The following is a 15,963-nucleotide window of genomic DNA, read 5'->3' as shown; positions in this document are numbered from 1 at the left end:
GGGAGAGTAACATACAGTTGATAGACACAATCCTTGCCCTCAAGGAGCTGTTACTCTAGTGGAATTCAGGGAATTGCACATTTATAAAGTTCCATATCACTTTAAGTCTCCCTGGGCCCCTCAAAGGTCTACTAGGTGAAGCTGTTAGATTGTCTCTTCAATCCCCTTCCAAAGAGCCGTCTGAAGGCAGTGAGCGAGCCCCTGAAAATAAACCAGTTTGCCTATATAATAATGACGATATTTGTTAAGCGCTTACTGTGTTCCAAGCACTGTTCTAAGCACTGGGGGACATACAAGGGTAATCAGGTTGTCCCATGTGGGGCTTACAGTCTCCACCTCCATTTTACAGATGAGGTAACTGAAGCACAGAGAAGCAAAGTGGCTGGCCCAAGGTCACACAGCAGACAAGTGGCGGAGTCGGAATTAGAACCCACGATCTCTGGCTCCCAAGCCCGGGCTCTTTCCACTAAGCCACGCTGACACATAGACCCAAAAGGCCTTATAAACTGGAGTTAAACTAATCAGTGGTCCTGGGGTAAATAATAATAACTGCAGTATTTGTTAAGTACTTACTACGTACTGAGCTCTGGGGTAGACACAAGACAATCAGGTCAGTCACAGTCCTTGACCCTCGTGAAACTCTCACCCTAAGTAGGAGGGAGAATAGGTAATGAATCTCCATTTTACAAATGAGAAACCTGAGGCACAGAGAAGTTAACAGTCTTGCACAAGGTCACACAGGAAGCACGTGGCAGAGCCAAGATTAGAACCCAGATCCTCTGACTCTCAGGCCCGTGGTCTTTCCATTAGTCCACATTTATTTTCATAAATCCAGTGATTTACTAGATCTTTAGGAACAAGATGCTCTTTAAATATGAAGTAAGTTACTAAAAGTCTTCATCAAACTACAAATAACATGAAGGATATTGTAGTATGCCTTAAAGCTCTATATTAAATTCCATAATTTTTAACATATTCCATATTTTTAAATCCTTATTACCTCATCCCACCCTGCTGCCCACAATTAGGAGATGGAGGAGTGTGGTTATGAACAGTTTGTCCCATACTCAGTTTGGACCTTGACTCTGCTAAACCTCAAAGTGAAAATGAAGTTGGAAGTAGAGGAAAAAATCTTCGAGCCACAACTGTTAAGGAATAGTAATCACTTTTATCAATATTTAATAAAAGACGATGCAATTATAATTATGTGTAATGTCAATAATTTATATGAGCCTAGAATTCAGGTCTGTGCTTTATACATTGAAAAGGCATTCTAACCATTGAAGCACGAGAGAGAGTCACGTTGTGTATTGAATCAATGAAGCTGTGAGTCAGGATTATAGAAACACCACTTCTTACTTCTAATATCTTTGTCAAAACACAGTAGAGATTACTTCTCAGAAGCATAAAAAGTCTATTTTACAGTAAGATTTTTTCCCCAGTAATTCTTCTGAATTTGTCATGTTAAAAATATGGAATTTAATATAGAGCTTTAAGGCATAATACAATATCCTTCATGTTATTTGTAGTTTGATGAAGACTTTTAGTAACTTACTTCATATTTAAAGAGCATCTTGTTCCTAAGGATCTGAATATGATTATAAACTTCCCAAGACAGATATGATCTCTTTAATTTAGGAAGAAACACTGAGGTCCTAGTAATATCACTGTTTCTAGGGGAAACAGAATAATAGCAGAGCCAAGAAAAGAAACAATATTTCTGCATTTCCATTCCGGTGCTCTACCCATTGGACCCTCCTCCCTTTTGTGGTGACAATTTCTGGCAAAATGTGCTGGCAGATTCCAAAACCAGTATCTTACATACCCTATCACTAATGTATTGTACTGTCCTAAGTGCTTAGTGCAGTGCTCTGTACACAATAAGCACTCAATAAATACCATTGATTCATTGACATTGTACACGTTCCATTTAACTATTTCTGCCTCTCTGTAAATGATTTAAGGACTACCTCTCCTACTTGATTGTAAGCTCCTTGAAGACAGAGATCATGTGCGTTTATTGTTCTTTCCCCTTGTACAGAGTTTAGGTCTGTGCACTCAGATACTCAGTGCTATTGACTGATTAATTTACTGATTGATTGATTGATTGATTCTGGCCACCGTGTCTCAGGCATGTGCCTGAGTCAATCAATCGATCAGTTGTATTTATTGAGTGCTTAGTATGCACAGAGAGCACCTGTACTAAGAGCTGGAGATAATACAGCAAGCTGTAGACACATTAGCTGCCCTTAAAGAGCTTCCAGTCTAGTGGGGGAGGCAGACCTTAAAATGCTGATCCCCTCCACCCGCATTCTGGGATAAGCACCTAGGTGAATTGGGGAATACAGTTCTGATGTGCATCCACAAGGTCTCAGAGCCACCATCTGCCTAGACATGAAAGGAAGACTATCTAATATTTAAATCAATCAATCCTATTCACTGAGGGCTTACTGTTTGCAGAGCACCATATTAAGTGCTTGGTAAATGTGTGTGAAATTTGATTACCAGTCTGAATTTCTTCCAGTTTTTCAAAGGCTTTTCTTCTCTACAAGCCCTAAGGAGTTTCTTCTGAACAGCTTAGAATTTGTCATAGCCTTTAGCTCCTGCCTCTCTTAACTGCTCTGTGGATTTAACCGTGGTTTCATAGCATTATTCTCAGCCTCATGATTCCTGCAAAAAAATCACGGCATCTTTGAGACCCTCCTTTTTCTAATTATCTTCCCATGTCTGCAGCCCCCTCCATTTCTGAACGGCATACCTGTTTTCACCACTTCTAATTCTCCTAGTCCAGTTCTTCTGTTTCTCCCTGGCTATCCATAATTCATTCATTAATTCAATCATTTTTATTGAGTGTTTACTGTATGCAAAACACCATACTAAGTGCTTGGGAGAGTACAATATAACAATAATCAGACATATTCCCTGCCCACGATGAGTTTACAGTCTAGAGGGGAAGACAGACATTAACGTAAATAAAATAAGAAATTACACCAATTGAAAGTTGGGATAACATGTTAAACCTTCCTGGTCCTGGATCCAGACTCTTTCCATTAGACCATGCTGCCATGTGCTTAGTACAGTGCTCTGCACACAGTAAGCACTCAATAAATATGATTGATTGATTGATTGATTATACCAAAACAAGTGAGTTACTCCATTTCCTGATCCTGAACTGTGAATCAGAAATCAAGTTGTGTAAAAACAACACTTTCTCAATGCTTTAATACTATTTTAGAAAGCGGAAGGAGAGCCATCGAACCTACTGTTTTTCAAACATTCGCTTTTCAGGCTGAAAACACCCAGGCACCTAAAGACGTTGTCCCCAGAAAGCAAAGGCCTGAAAACGGGGACATTTTCAGCACATCAAGCACATCAGTAGTGCTGCAATGAGACGGGACTGCACATTAAAATAGTTGAAGTAGAAAAAAAGATATAATATGCTGCCTGCTACAGTAATTATTACTTACTACTTTCGCTGCTGTAACTGCCAGGCCTGACCTTATTTATCCTTGGAACTTCTGTTCTCAAGGCTGGGAAGAGCACTGTGTGGGCTGATGGAGAGCAGCGGGATTACTGACTTTTCATACAATGGTGTTGATTTGAACAGATGGACAAAGTGCTTCATAACCCGCCTTCGTTGGCTGCCTTTGTTTCTTGGTGTTTTGAGAGGCTATTTTACCAAACAATGCACTTTGAGCATCTGTTTGATTTATTTCGGTTTTGTTTTTTTATTTGAACATTTAAACGGCACAAACCTCCCATGCATTTTCTATTACTGCCACTTGGGTCCTGCTATGTTCAGAAAATAAATAGCAAGTCAACGGGTTGAATGGTATGTGGTCTAAGGAAAATTGATAAATGAAGAACTGAGTTCCTAAACGAAGATCCTTCACACTTTCTCCACAGCACTCCGATAGACCCTGGATTATTTATTTCTTTTTCTAAAACAATGTATTTTTCCATCAAAAGATCTGGATATATGCACTTGCAGTGTCAAGGTTTACTTTCTATTATTGGGGGAAAACTGATTCTTAAGATTTCTTTTTGGCCAGTCTTGAAGTCTGTAGTGTATTATGAATTAAATCTTTCATTTTCTGAATCTTTTTAGAGCCCTTGGTGGGTTATCTGAACTTGTGATTTTGATCCATTGCCCACAGCTGAGAGTACTGAGGAAAACTGGTTGCACATGGCGATGTGGGAGTGTTTGGAGAGGATATAAACGAAGATGGCAGTGAGGAATTGCTCTCATTTTTGATGAAAGAGTAGGATTGTTTATTTTAGGGAAATGAATAAGAGAAAGTGTTAGTCTATGCTAGAGTAACCTTAGTATTGTTGTGTGACTTAGTCATTGTGAGGCAGAGGAGAGAGAGGGAAGAAGCCACTTTGGTGCTCAGCTGTGAAAGAACATGTGGAATGTTGGGGTGAGCTTAAGAAGAAGATGCACAATGTGGGAAGAGACTGTAGGACCGAGAGAATCTGTGAGTGTTTCATGAGAATTAATTGATTGAGAATAAGGGGAGGTATTGCTGGAATGGTCACTGAACATTTAATAGAGGCCAAAATACATGAGGAACTTTGAGCATTACAGAAGTGAGTTTGCTCATTCTTGCTGGGTTTTTTTAAATTGTATTTGATTAGTGCTTACTATGTACCAGGCACTAAGTTCTGGGGTAGATGGAAACTAATCAGGCTGGACAAAGTTCATGTCCCAGAAGGAGTTCACAGTCTTAATCCCATTTTACAGATAAGATAAGAGAAGCACAGAGAAGTGAAGAGACTTGCCCAAAAAGTAGCGGAGCCGGGATTAGCATTCAGCTCGTTCTGATTCCCGGGCCTGTGATCTATCCATGCTGCTTATTAAGGAGGCATACTTGGTTCCAAATGAAGAAATTCAAATTAGAAATCAAATTACCAGCACTTGAATGTCTAATCCTCTCCCTTTCAGTGGGCTAGGGGTGTTTACTCTGAGGCTCTGTGTTCTCTGCTAGAGGCAGCTTCTGCCCCAGAACATTCATTCAATCATATTTATTGAGCGCTTACTGTGTGCAGAGCACTGTACTGAGTGCTTGGGAAGTAAAAATCGAATATCCTGGCTGTTGTTGGCAGGCACGTTCTGGAGGTTTAATGCCAGGATCTTCCCCAAGTTATGGTTTAGTGCAGATCGGAGAATGTGTCTTCCAACTATGTTGCATTGTACTCTCCCAACTGCTTAGTACAGTGTTCTGCACACAGTTGGTGCTCAAAAAATACCACCAATTGCTCACCAGACAGATATTGATTAATTGACTTGCGGTAGCCAGGTCAGGGCTCTAATTTCTGTCCTTGAATGAAAGACCTTTCATTAAAAGTCAGCTGTCTTTACTAATGATGATAATCATGGTATTTGTTCAGTGCTTAGCACAGAGTAAGCACTTAGAACAGTGCTTTGCATGTAGTAAGTGCTTAACAAATACCTTCATTATTATTATTACTCAGAACTGGGGTAGCTGTAATATATTATACTCTCCCAAGCACTTAGGACAGTGCTCTCTGCACACAGTAAGCACTCAGAAAATAGAATTGAGTGAGTATAAGCAGATCAGACCCAATCACTGTCACACATGGAGCTTCAAGTCTAAGGTGCAGGAAAAATAGTATCAATCAGTTGTATTTATTGAGCACTGACTGTGTGCAGAGTACTGTACTAAGCCCTTGGGAGAGTATAATGCAACAGAACTAGCAGGTGCGTGCCCTGATCTGTACTGAAACATAGCTTAGGGAAGATCCCCCAGCTTACCTTTTAGGAATGGAAGCAATTGAAACATAAAGAGCTTAAGTCATTTGTCCAAAGTCGCATAGTAGGCAAGTAGTCCAGGCAGAATTAGAACCCAGGTCCCTAAAACCCAAGCCTATGCTTTTTCCTGTAAGCCACAATGTCTACTGTGTGCAGAGCTGCACTAGCTTTGGGAGAGTATGGTAGAATTAATCGGCACGATCCCTGCTCTCAAGGAGCTTACAGTCATTCTTCAGAAAGAAGAAATTGTTGCATTATGTGGAGATATGACCAGAATAAGACAGGTAATTTTCTATTCTTCTGATGTGTCCACTCCACGGTAGCTAATGAAGTTTTTGTAAAAGGTGTATAGAGGATAGAATAATGTACACTGATTCTCACCCCCAGTTTAATGAGGGCTGTCCAGTGGATAAATGTAAGTGAAAGGAGACCACAGGCAAGTTTAAAAATGTAGTGTTTCCATTCAGATTATCTATATACTGCATACTATATAAATTCACAGCACCACTGAGATCCTTTTAACTCTGAAAATAGGCTTATTGTGCTGTTGGCTGGAATGACTTCTGCCTTGGAAAAATTAATGTCTTCGAACAATCAGAGCCTTTATTTCAAGTGTAGGAACTGACTCCGCTGCTGGTCAAAGGGGACCATAAATCAAGCGATTCTCACTATATATTTGAAAGTGGTGCCCAGCACTCTTGTGGATTTGAAAAGTCTGCAGCTGGATGGTTTGTGCACTTAATCCCTAGAGACATGTGTTGGGGTGTTCAGGGCCACAGGCTAACTTGCTGGTGAAAATGGTGATTTGTGAAGCAGTTTGGCATAAGAGAAGTAGCATGGTGTAGTGGCTAGACCTCAGTCCTGGGTATCAGTCATGGCTTCTATTCCCAGCTCCGCCACTTGTCTGCTGTGTGACCTTAGGCTAGTCACTTTACTTCTCTGGGCCTCAGTTACCTCATCTATAAACTGTGGTTTAAGACCATGAGCCCTATGTGGGGACGGGGACTGTGCCCAACCTGATTATTTTGTACCAACCCCAGCACTTAAAACAGTGCTTGACATATAGTAGGTGTTTAATATTATTGTTGTTAAATGATTCTCTGGGAAGGGAGGATAAATTGCTCACCCTCGTCCAGAGAATGAACTCATCCAGGATATTTTCACCCAAGATCTTTGGAAGAAGGCATGCTATCTAAATAGGGCCAGGACTAATTGGGACCAAAACTAAATCGGATACGCAAACACATTGATTTTGAAGAGGGAGCCTTGTTGGCACTAGGTGGTTAGATCTCAAGGAATGGTGAAAATGCTCCTTTGGTTTGTGAAGATTTAAAAAAAAATTTTTTTTTGAGTTTAAATCTTTCTACACATCTGCAAGAAGAGTTCCCAAGGAATGTGGTAGAACTCCAGGGAAGTGAGAGACAATTTACAGAATCAGTTTTCAAAAATTCTAATGGAGATGCTTTTCAATATCATGTCATAAATGGCTTTCCTTATTTTGTTATGGAGACTGTGAGCCTGTTGTTGGGTAGGGATCATCTCCATATGTTGCCGACTTGTACTTTCCAAGAGCTTAGTACGGTGTTCTGCACACAGTAAGTGCCCAATAAATATGATTGAGTGAATGAACGAAGTACATCTTGACATGCTCATTACTGTGACTGAAGAGCACTATGGAGAATTCAAATCCTATCTTTGTGTTTACAACTTCTAAATAGCCTACTGCTTCTTTTCTCCTGTCCAAGTTATATGCTGTTACTGTAGTTACTGATATTTATACTGCTGCTTTCCCCCCTGATCTGCTGAATAAGGTCTTGATTATTTTCAAACAACTTTTGTAATTAGTCTTGAAGAAGCAAATTGCTATGTTGTGTTGTGTGTGGTACATCTGTGGTTATGCTAAACTTTTTTTTTTAAATAAGACTGCAATGTGGGTTTTAATTGACAACTATAGTAGGTTTGTGAACATTTCATGAACTCAGTGTTGCAGAGAACTTGGAATTTTCGAAGACCATTGGGAGAGGCCTTGGGGTTTGAAGATTTCTCGAATCAGAAAATCCATGAAATGTGTGTGTATCTTTGTTTTTGTATTTATATGTGGGCATCTTTGTTTTTCTGTGAATGCAACTGTGTCAGGGTTAGGCTAGCCCACTGGGGAAAATCCATGGGATATCCTAAACAAAATTTGTACCCAGTTTTGCAGGCCAAGGTGTGGGATTCTTGACACTGAAGATCTAACAGCAGTGTTGTTAGCAGCAGCATCATAGGTGTTGGTTCACCATGGAATGGGATAAGTGCCTTAAAAATACACGGGCTTATCAGAGTATTGCAACTGAGGGACTTTATCTTGCAATGTCAAGATCCATAAACAGCAACCAAATACAATACAGAACAAAAACCCCACCAAGCGCTGTAAATAATAATAATAATGATGATGGCATTTATTAAGCACTTACTATGTGCAAAGCACTGTTCTAAGCGCTGGGGAGGTTACAAGGTGATCAGGTTGTCCCACAGGGGGCTCACAGTCTTAATCCCCATTTTACAGATGAGGGAACTGAGGTCCAGAGAAGTTGTGACTTGCCCAAAGTCACACAGCTGACAAGTGGCGGAGCAGGGATTTGAACCCATGACCTCTGACTCCAAAGCCCAGGCTCTTCCCACTGAGCCACGCTGCTTTTCAGGTAAGAAATAAGAAACACAACAAATCAGCAATTGATGATCTTGCCCTGTGTGTGGTGTGGAATGGGTTGTCAGACAACCATTGGTCTTTTCAGAATGACCACGTGGATAAATCTTACTGCTAGGTGTCATCTACAAAACCAAAGGAAGGTAATTCTGTGTGGTGAAATGAAAGGGGAGGTGAGTAAGCAGTGGAGAAGAACAGCTGCTTAAAAGACAAAGTGGAGCAAAGTTTTAAAAACAATGCAATTTTTGCCTTGGTGGAGAGGAAACTGCTGCTGGTAGATCAGCTTTCCCCGGTGGCAGTTGGCAGAAGGTTTACTCTTGATGAGCAAAGCTTTCTGGAAAATCAGGAAACCAAGAGGAAGATTCAAAAATAGCAGCAAGGTGGCAAGAGGAAACTGCGTAAATTCATTCCAGTTGGGCTGGACTGTCAGTCACACATCCTTTTCCTTTGCCCCCTCCTATGTGGTTTGAATTTCACTGTCAGTGTCATCTTTGAATATGCACATTGGAGTGAGAATGTGATCGCCAGGGATATGAGGATGTTTGTGTGTGTGTGTGTGTGTGTGTGTGTGTGTGTATACATCATTGCTTATTCATTCATTCAATTGTATTTATTGAGTGCTTACTGTGCGCACTGTACTAAGTGCTTGGGAAGTACAAGTTGGCAACATACAGAGATGGTCCCTACCCAACAGTGGGCTCACAGTCTAGAAGGGGGAGACAGAGAACAAAACAAAACATATTAACAAAATAAAATAAATAGAATAAATATGTACAAATAAAATAATCAGTACATTCAAACATAAATACATATATACAGGTGCTGTGGGGAGGGGAAGGAGGTAAGGCAGGGGGATGGGGAGGGGGTGGGGGGGATGGGAGGGGGTGAAGTGAAGACACGTGCACATGTCTATGTAAGAGAAACTACATGGCCTAATGGATAGAGCAAAGATCTGGGGGTCAGAAGGCCCTGGGTTGTGATTTCCACTCTGCCATTTGTCTGCTGTATGACCTCAGCCAACTCATTTAACTTCTATTTGCCTCATCTGTAAAATAGGAATTTTTGCTTATGGTTTTTGTTAAGGACTTACTATGTTCATTCATTCATTCAATCATATTTATTGAGTGCTTACTGTGTGCAGAGCTCTGTACTGAGCGCTTGAAAAGTACAAGTCGGCAACATATAGAAACGGTCCCTACCCAACAACGGGCTCACGGTCTAGGAGGGGGAAGACAGACAACAATGTGCCAGGCGTTGTTCTTAACACTGGGTTGATACAAGCTAATCAGGTTAGACACATTCCAGTCGGACGTGGGACTCATAATCTAATCTCCATTTTGCAGATGAGGTAACTGAGGCACAGAGAAATGAAGTGACTTGTCCAAGGCCACCTGGCAGGCAAGTGGCAAAGTCAGGATTAGAACCCAGGCCATGCTGTTCCCCTGTGGGACATGGACTGTGTACAACCCCATTAGCTTGCATCTACCCCAGAACTTAGTACAGGGCCTGACACATAGTAAGCGCTGAACAAATACCATAAAAGATGTGGAAACTACAGTGAATTATCAAGATCTCAAAAGTGAGTTGAGAAACTCTGCTCATCCGAGTAGATTAAGGAGAAAAAGAGACTGTGACTAAAGTCATACTTAATGATAGGCACGTGTGTGTGACTTTATGTGAGGGTTCACTTGCCATTTAAATAAAGGAAGCTCCTTGAAGGCAGAGACTATGTCTCTGATTCAAGAAAGATTTCTCAGTTGTCATATTTCCAAGTCACAGACGGCCCAACTTTAAAAGAGGAAGCGTAATAGTTGCTGTGGTCATTTGTTGGGTTTCTATTCGGATTTGACATGGCAAATTTTGAAGCAATGTTTATGGCAACATCTATGTGGCTTACAAATTGATCTGACATTATTGGATTTGCAGGTGAATGTCACAGACGTTTTTCTTTCTTAACAAGTATCAGAGCTAGACTCTGGAGTAGACTCCCTGAAGAACAATTTGAAGATTTCATGCTCATGAGCATAAAACAGGATATCTGAATATTTTTTAACTCTAAAGTAGTTGACGGCATCATAGCAAGAAACGAAACCATAGGGAGGCTATTAACAAATTAGCATTTTCAGTTCATTTGGGGATGTTAATTTCACTTACCAAAGAGAAGTGGGAAAATGTGTTCATTATGATTAAGACCTTGTAATTGTAGAACTATGAAACTTGTAATATTCTAGTCATGTTTAAGTACTGAATAAAATGCAAATATCACCAAAGAGTGGATTAGACACCCAGGGCTCAGCTTGATTTTTTCCTTGAGCCTATTACATTGCAGAATTAAAAAGAAGCAGGATTCTTTAAGGAGCAAACTGGAAGGAGGAGTCCAAACGTTAGGGGAAAAAAGGACAGAACTGGATTAGGCTACCCAGCCCACAAAAACAGACCTCCACCTAGGAAATACTGTTAGAATACAAGCAAACAGCTTGTTCCACATTAGATTTAAATTATAAATGGTGGAAAGAGTGAATCCAGCTTCTAAGCACTCCTAATTTACTCCTGAAATGTGATTTATACACTGGGAGAATATGATTGGAAGTTAAAATAAACTTAAATCAGATTAGTCATTCTTTAAATATGCATAAAGGCAAACCAGTGACTTTTTCGATTCACTCAGGTCTCGGCTTGGTTCTCCGATGCTAATTTTCATGCAGGTACTAGTCTCCATTCATTCATAACCTTACAATAATCAAACAAGAAACAGACCAACAATATTGAGGGCCTACCAAGTTCTAGGCATTGTATTAATAACAATAGTGGTATCTGTTAAGCACTTACTACGTACCAAGCACTGTACTAAATGCTGGGGTGGATGCAACATAAACAGATCGGACCCACAGGCTAAGTAGGAGAGAGAATGGTTATTTAATCCCCATTTTATAGGTGAGGATACTTGAGGCTTAGAGAAGTTTTTTTGTTGTTTGTTTTTTTAATAGTACTTAATAATAATAATAATAATGTTGGTATTTGTTAAGCACTTACTATGTGCAAAGCACTGTTTGGCTAAAATAAATCGTGAGGTTTATTTGCTCACGTGTAGTGGGTGTTGCTTAGGATTCCATTTATTTAATGCTTGGGATAGTAATAATAATAAATTTGGTATTAAGTGCTTACTATGTGCAAAGCACTGTTCTAAGTGCTGGGGAGGATATAAGGTGATCAGGTTGTCCCACGTGGGGCTCACAGTCTTAATCCCCACTTTACAGGTGAGGTAACTGAGGCACAGAGAAGTGAAGTGACTGGCCCAAGGTCACACAGCTGACAATTGGTGGAGTCGGGATTTGAACCCATGACCTCTGCCTCCCAAGCCCGTGCCCTTTCCATTGAGCCATGCTGCTTCTATGTGCCAGGCACTGTACTAATAGCTGAGTAGATACACGCTTATCAGGTTGGACATGGTCCCTGTGACAAACGGGGCTCCCAGTCGGAATCCCCATTTTACAGAGAGCAAAACTGAGTCACGGAGCAGTGAGCAGACTTGTCCAAGGTCACCCAGCAGACAAGTGGCGGAGCTGGCATTAGGACCCAGGTTCTTCTCACTCCCAGGCCTGTTCTCTATCAACTAGGACACACAGCTTTTCTGCTTTTTGTTATTGCACCAGTTCACCTAAAACAAAGGGGTTGCCTTCTTGTAAAATGCTGCATTAAGGAAAACCAAGATTGTAACCCTCTCATGCTCCAAAGCTACAGGCTCACATTTTTAGGTGAAGATTCCTTCCTTCTCTAACAGCGCTCTATTCACATCACACAGTGAAAGCACTGTGTTATGACACATCTGAGTGCTGCTCTGGGAAGCTGTTTGACGAGACTAAAATAATTCTTCCAATTGATTATCGAAAAATAAGGATTTCAGAGTTCCCAGACTCCTCCTACTCATTTTCTGGGGAAATGCTCATTAGTGCCTCAACTGAATTGGCACTTTGGTGTAGAGTATGCCTCAATGGCCAGGAAGGGAGTGTGAGCTGATGGTGAAAAAACCTTGCATTCATTTATGGCACAGTGCAGAAATCAACAGAGGTTAAATTTAGGGAAGGCATTGGTTGAAACAATAATAATCAGGGTGGTGATATTTATTAAGCTGTGGCTATGTGCCGAGCACTGTTCTAAACACTGGGGTAGATACAAGCTAATCAGGTTGGCCACAGTCCCTGTCCCACATGGAGCTCACAGTCTTAATTCCCCTTTTACAAATGAGGTAACTGAGGCACAGAGAAATGAATTCACCCAAAGGCATACAGCAGACAAGTGGCAGAGCCTCGATTAGAGCCCAGGACCTTAAGACTCCTAAACCCATGATCTATCCACTGATGAGACAAGAATTTTGTTGGTGAGAAACCTTTATTTCAGAGGAAGAGGAACCAAAAAGAGTATTTCTTTCCTCCATCCCTGCCTGGGAGAATACCTTTTGAGGAAAATAATATGGTAATTGTGATATTTAAGTGCTTACTGATGATGATGGCTTTTGTGAAGCACTTACCATGTGCAAAGCACTCTTCTAAGCGCTGGCGAGGATACAGGGTGATCAGGTTGTCCCACGTGGGGCTCACAGTCTTAATCCCCATTTTACAGATGAGGGAGCTGAGACATAGAGAAGTTAAGTGACTTGCCCAAAGTCACACAGCTGACAATTGGCGGAGCTGGGGTTTGAACCCAAGAACTCTGACTCCCAAGCCCGGGCTTTTTCCATTGAGCCATGCTGCTTTTCCTATACACACAATACAAAACAGATGAGGCACAGTCCCACATTTAGGCTCACAGTCTAAGAAGAAGGGAGAACTGATATTAAATCCCCATTTTTCAGTTGAGAAAACCAAGGTGCAGAGAGGTTGTGACTTGCCTGAGATCACACAGCAGGCAAGTGGAGCCTGGATTAGTTAGTATCCAGGTCTCTTGATTTTCAATCCTGAGTTTCACAAGGGCAGACAACGAGGATCAGAAAGGATGGAAGTCATCAAATAAATTTCCCTTCCTTGTGACTTTAAGTGAAACTTTTAGGTAAGGGACATAGAACAAAGAGGAGCCATCATGGAGAGAGGCTTCTAGGTATTTTCAAATAATATTCAAATTGTCCTATTTTAAAATGTGGAGCTGTATTAGCCATTAGGTGGGAGACTTCTAGACGTGTTGGCAGTTAACTAGCTGTCACTCCTCAGCACTGTACTAGTACAAAATCAGCCTTGGTACAGGCAATTCTGCCTTTGTGCTATCTCTAGTTCATTCTTGACATCAAAATTCCCATCATTCTTTTTGCAATGGTAGAGGATGGGGTAAGCTGGTCATATCTCTCTGCAGCCACAAAGGTCCCTTCACAGGAGATCCATTTTAATGTGAAACCTTTGACTTCCAAAACGACGCCCTGTAGTGGGGTGACAAAAGTTGGCCTCTCTGGGCAGAAATCAGTGACCAAGTGTCTAATGTTGCTACGATGTTTAGAATACAACTTCTTGTGGAAGCAAGTAGTAAACTTTTCGAAAGGTTTACTTGGGGCTGGGGATAATGTTGTGAATCACTTTTTTTCCCCCCTCCTGCATCTTTATCGCACCTGCCGTTCTATGCTTTCCCTCACATAGGCATTTGCTTCTGAGGGGTAGCTCATGGGGAATTGGTAGAACGTGTTGAGGAGTTTTTTACTGGCTCTAATCATTGGCAATTTACCTTCTGCTGCTGCTTTTCTCTGTGTTCTCAGGGTAACAAAAACTCTGGCTGGTGTTGAAGAGCTATAATGATGAGAAAGCCTTTGCCAATTATTTCAGTCAAAAAAGGCCACTCTCCCATGATCCCTCCCTCCTTTCCTTTTGCCACTGGGTCTAAAAATAGCTGGGCTTACTCCCAAAGCAATGGGCAAAGGGAGCCTATAATCTAACAGAAACAACCTACCATGCGGCCTAGAGAGGTCTGATTCTTTGGCAAGCATTCATGCAGGCTTGTGAACTCTTCAAAGTTTCTTGTTCCATCACCTCTTTCCGTTTCTGAATGAGCTCCTGTGAACAGCAGGTGAGCGCTTGTGTTTCAAATAACCCAATGGGTTTCTGTCAACTCCCTAAATCCTTGATCTTCAGAGCAATTGTAGCCCATGATTTTCGAGAATCCCTCCGGTCTTTATAGCAGTGGTGTGTAAACATGAATACAATGTCAAACTTAGCTTCTTTCCACCACCATGTGGCTAACACTCACAGATGAAAGGCATCGTGAAAATAAATAATAAGCAGAATCTGCCAAAAACTTGTCTTCAGCTGAATGGTGCCTTCGTCCAATTTAAACAGCTTTAGTAGTGGGAGACAAATGAGTAGTGATTATTCTACTGGGAACAATGATGATATAAATGACTTTGTCCAAAACAAGCAGGATATGGAATCTGAGCCAGCACTTAAGACAATCTCAGCCTTACAGGGTGTTCTTGGATTTGGGTAGCTCCATTACTTTTGGGGTTGGAGGCAAGAGAGAAAAGCAAAAGGATTTTAAAATAAAGGTGATGGCTAAAATAGTTGTCAAGAACAAATTATCTGGTGGTTGCCATGTTTAGTTATTTTGATCCCTTTAAACCGGCCATTGGATTTAAACTCTTTCCAGAGTTTGATTTCAAGCATGCAGATAGAAAACAGGGTGTTTTTTTGCAAGTACATGCTCTGTACGTAACAATTGCTCAATAAATACCATTTAAAAACAAATACAGAAAGGCTTTGAAGAAGGATGGAATCTGAGATACAACTTGACTATCCACGCCACACCTTCAGGAGGTTTTCTCAAGGTCCTCCAGATAATTGCTGCAGTATGAGATGAGCTGATCTTTGCAAGGGTTTGCTAAACAGGCTGCCTCCCTTCCTCCATCTCAGCAGTTCCTCTTCCCTGGTGAGGCTCTTAGAACTCCACAACTTGATGCAACAGTAGGTCCTGTGCATACCACACTGTACTGAAGTGTGGTTCAGTGGAAAGAGCACAGGCTTGGGAGTCAGAGGTCATGGTTTCTAATCCTGGCTCTGCCATTTGTGACTTTGGGCGAGTCACTTAACTTCTCTGTTCCTGTTACCTCATCTGTAAAATGGGGATTAAGACTGGGAGCCCCACGTGGGATAACCTGATAACCCTGTATCTATTACAGAGTTTAGAACAGTGATTGGCACATAAGTGCTTAATAAATACTATTATTATTATACCACAGTGATTCTGCAGCTGGGAAAGCAAACAACCTTTTGACAAAGCTGCAACACAAGATGCAGGGAAAGACAAAATCCCTGGTGCTTCTATCCCTACTTACAGGGAGGCTGACATCCTGCCTGGGCACACATGGGATCTCCTGCCTCCTTCACTTTTTTTTTTCCTTGAAGTTTAAGCTCTTTTCCTTTGGAGCTTAGATAGAACTGAATATATGACGATTTTGACACCTGTCTACATGTTTTGTTGACTGTCTCCCCCTTCTAGACTGTGAGCCCACTGGTGGGTAGGGACCGTC

At 41.3% G+C, this 15,963-nt stretch overlaps 1 protein-coding gene across 1 annotated transcript in view; it reads left to right on the top strand.

Moving 5' to 3' along the window:
* Nucleotides 1-4,432: 4,432 nt before the first annotated feature.
* The window catches only part of TPK1 (thiamin pyrophosphokinase 1), a 348,586-nt gene continuing 337,055 nt past the window's right edge, over nucleotides 4,433-15,963 (top strand). The window contains exon 1 of the mRNA XM_038760339.1: nucleotides 4,433-4,478. The gene's annotated coding sequence lies outside the window, so the exon portion shown is untranslated. The remainder of the gene's footprint in view (nucleotides 4,479-15,963) is intronic.

Source organism: Tachyglossus aculeatus, chromosome 18 (assembly GCF_015852505.1).
Source record: "Tachyglossus aculeatus isolate mTacAcu1 chromosome 18, mTacAcu1.pri, whole genome shotgun sequence".
In the NCBI taxonomy this organism is placed as follows: Eukaryota; Metazoa; Chordata; class Mammalia; order Monotremata; family Tachyglossidae; genus Tachyglossus; species Tachyglossus aculeatus.
This window is presented reverse-complemented; position numbering and strand designations above follow the sequence as displayed.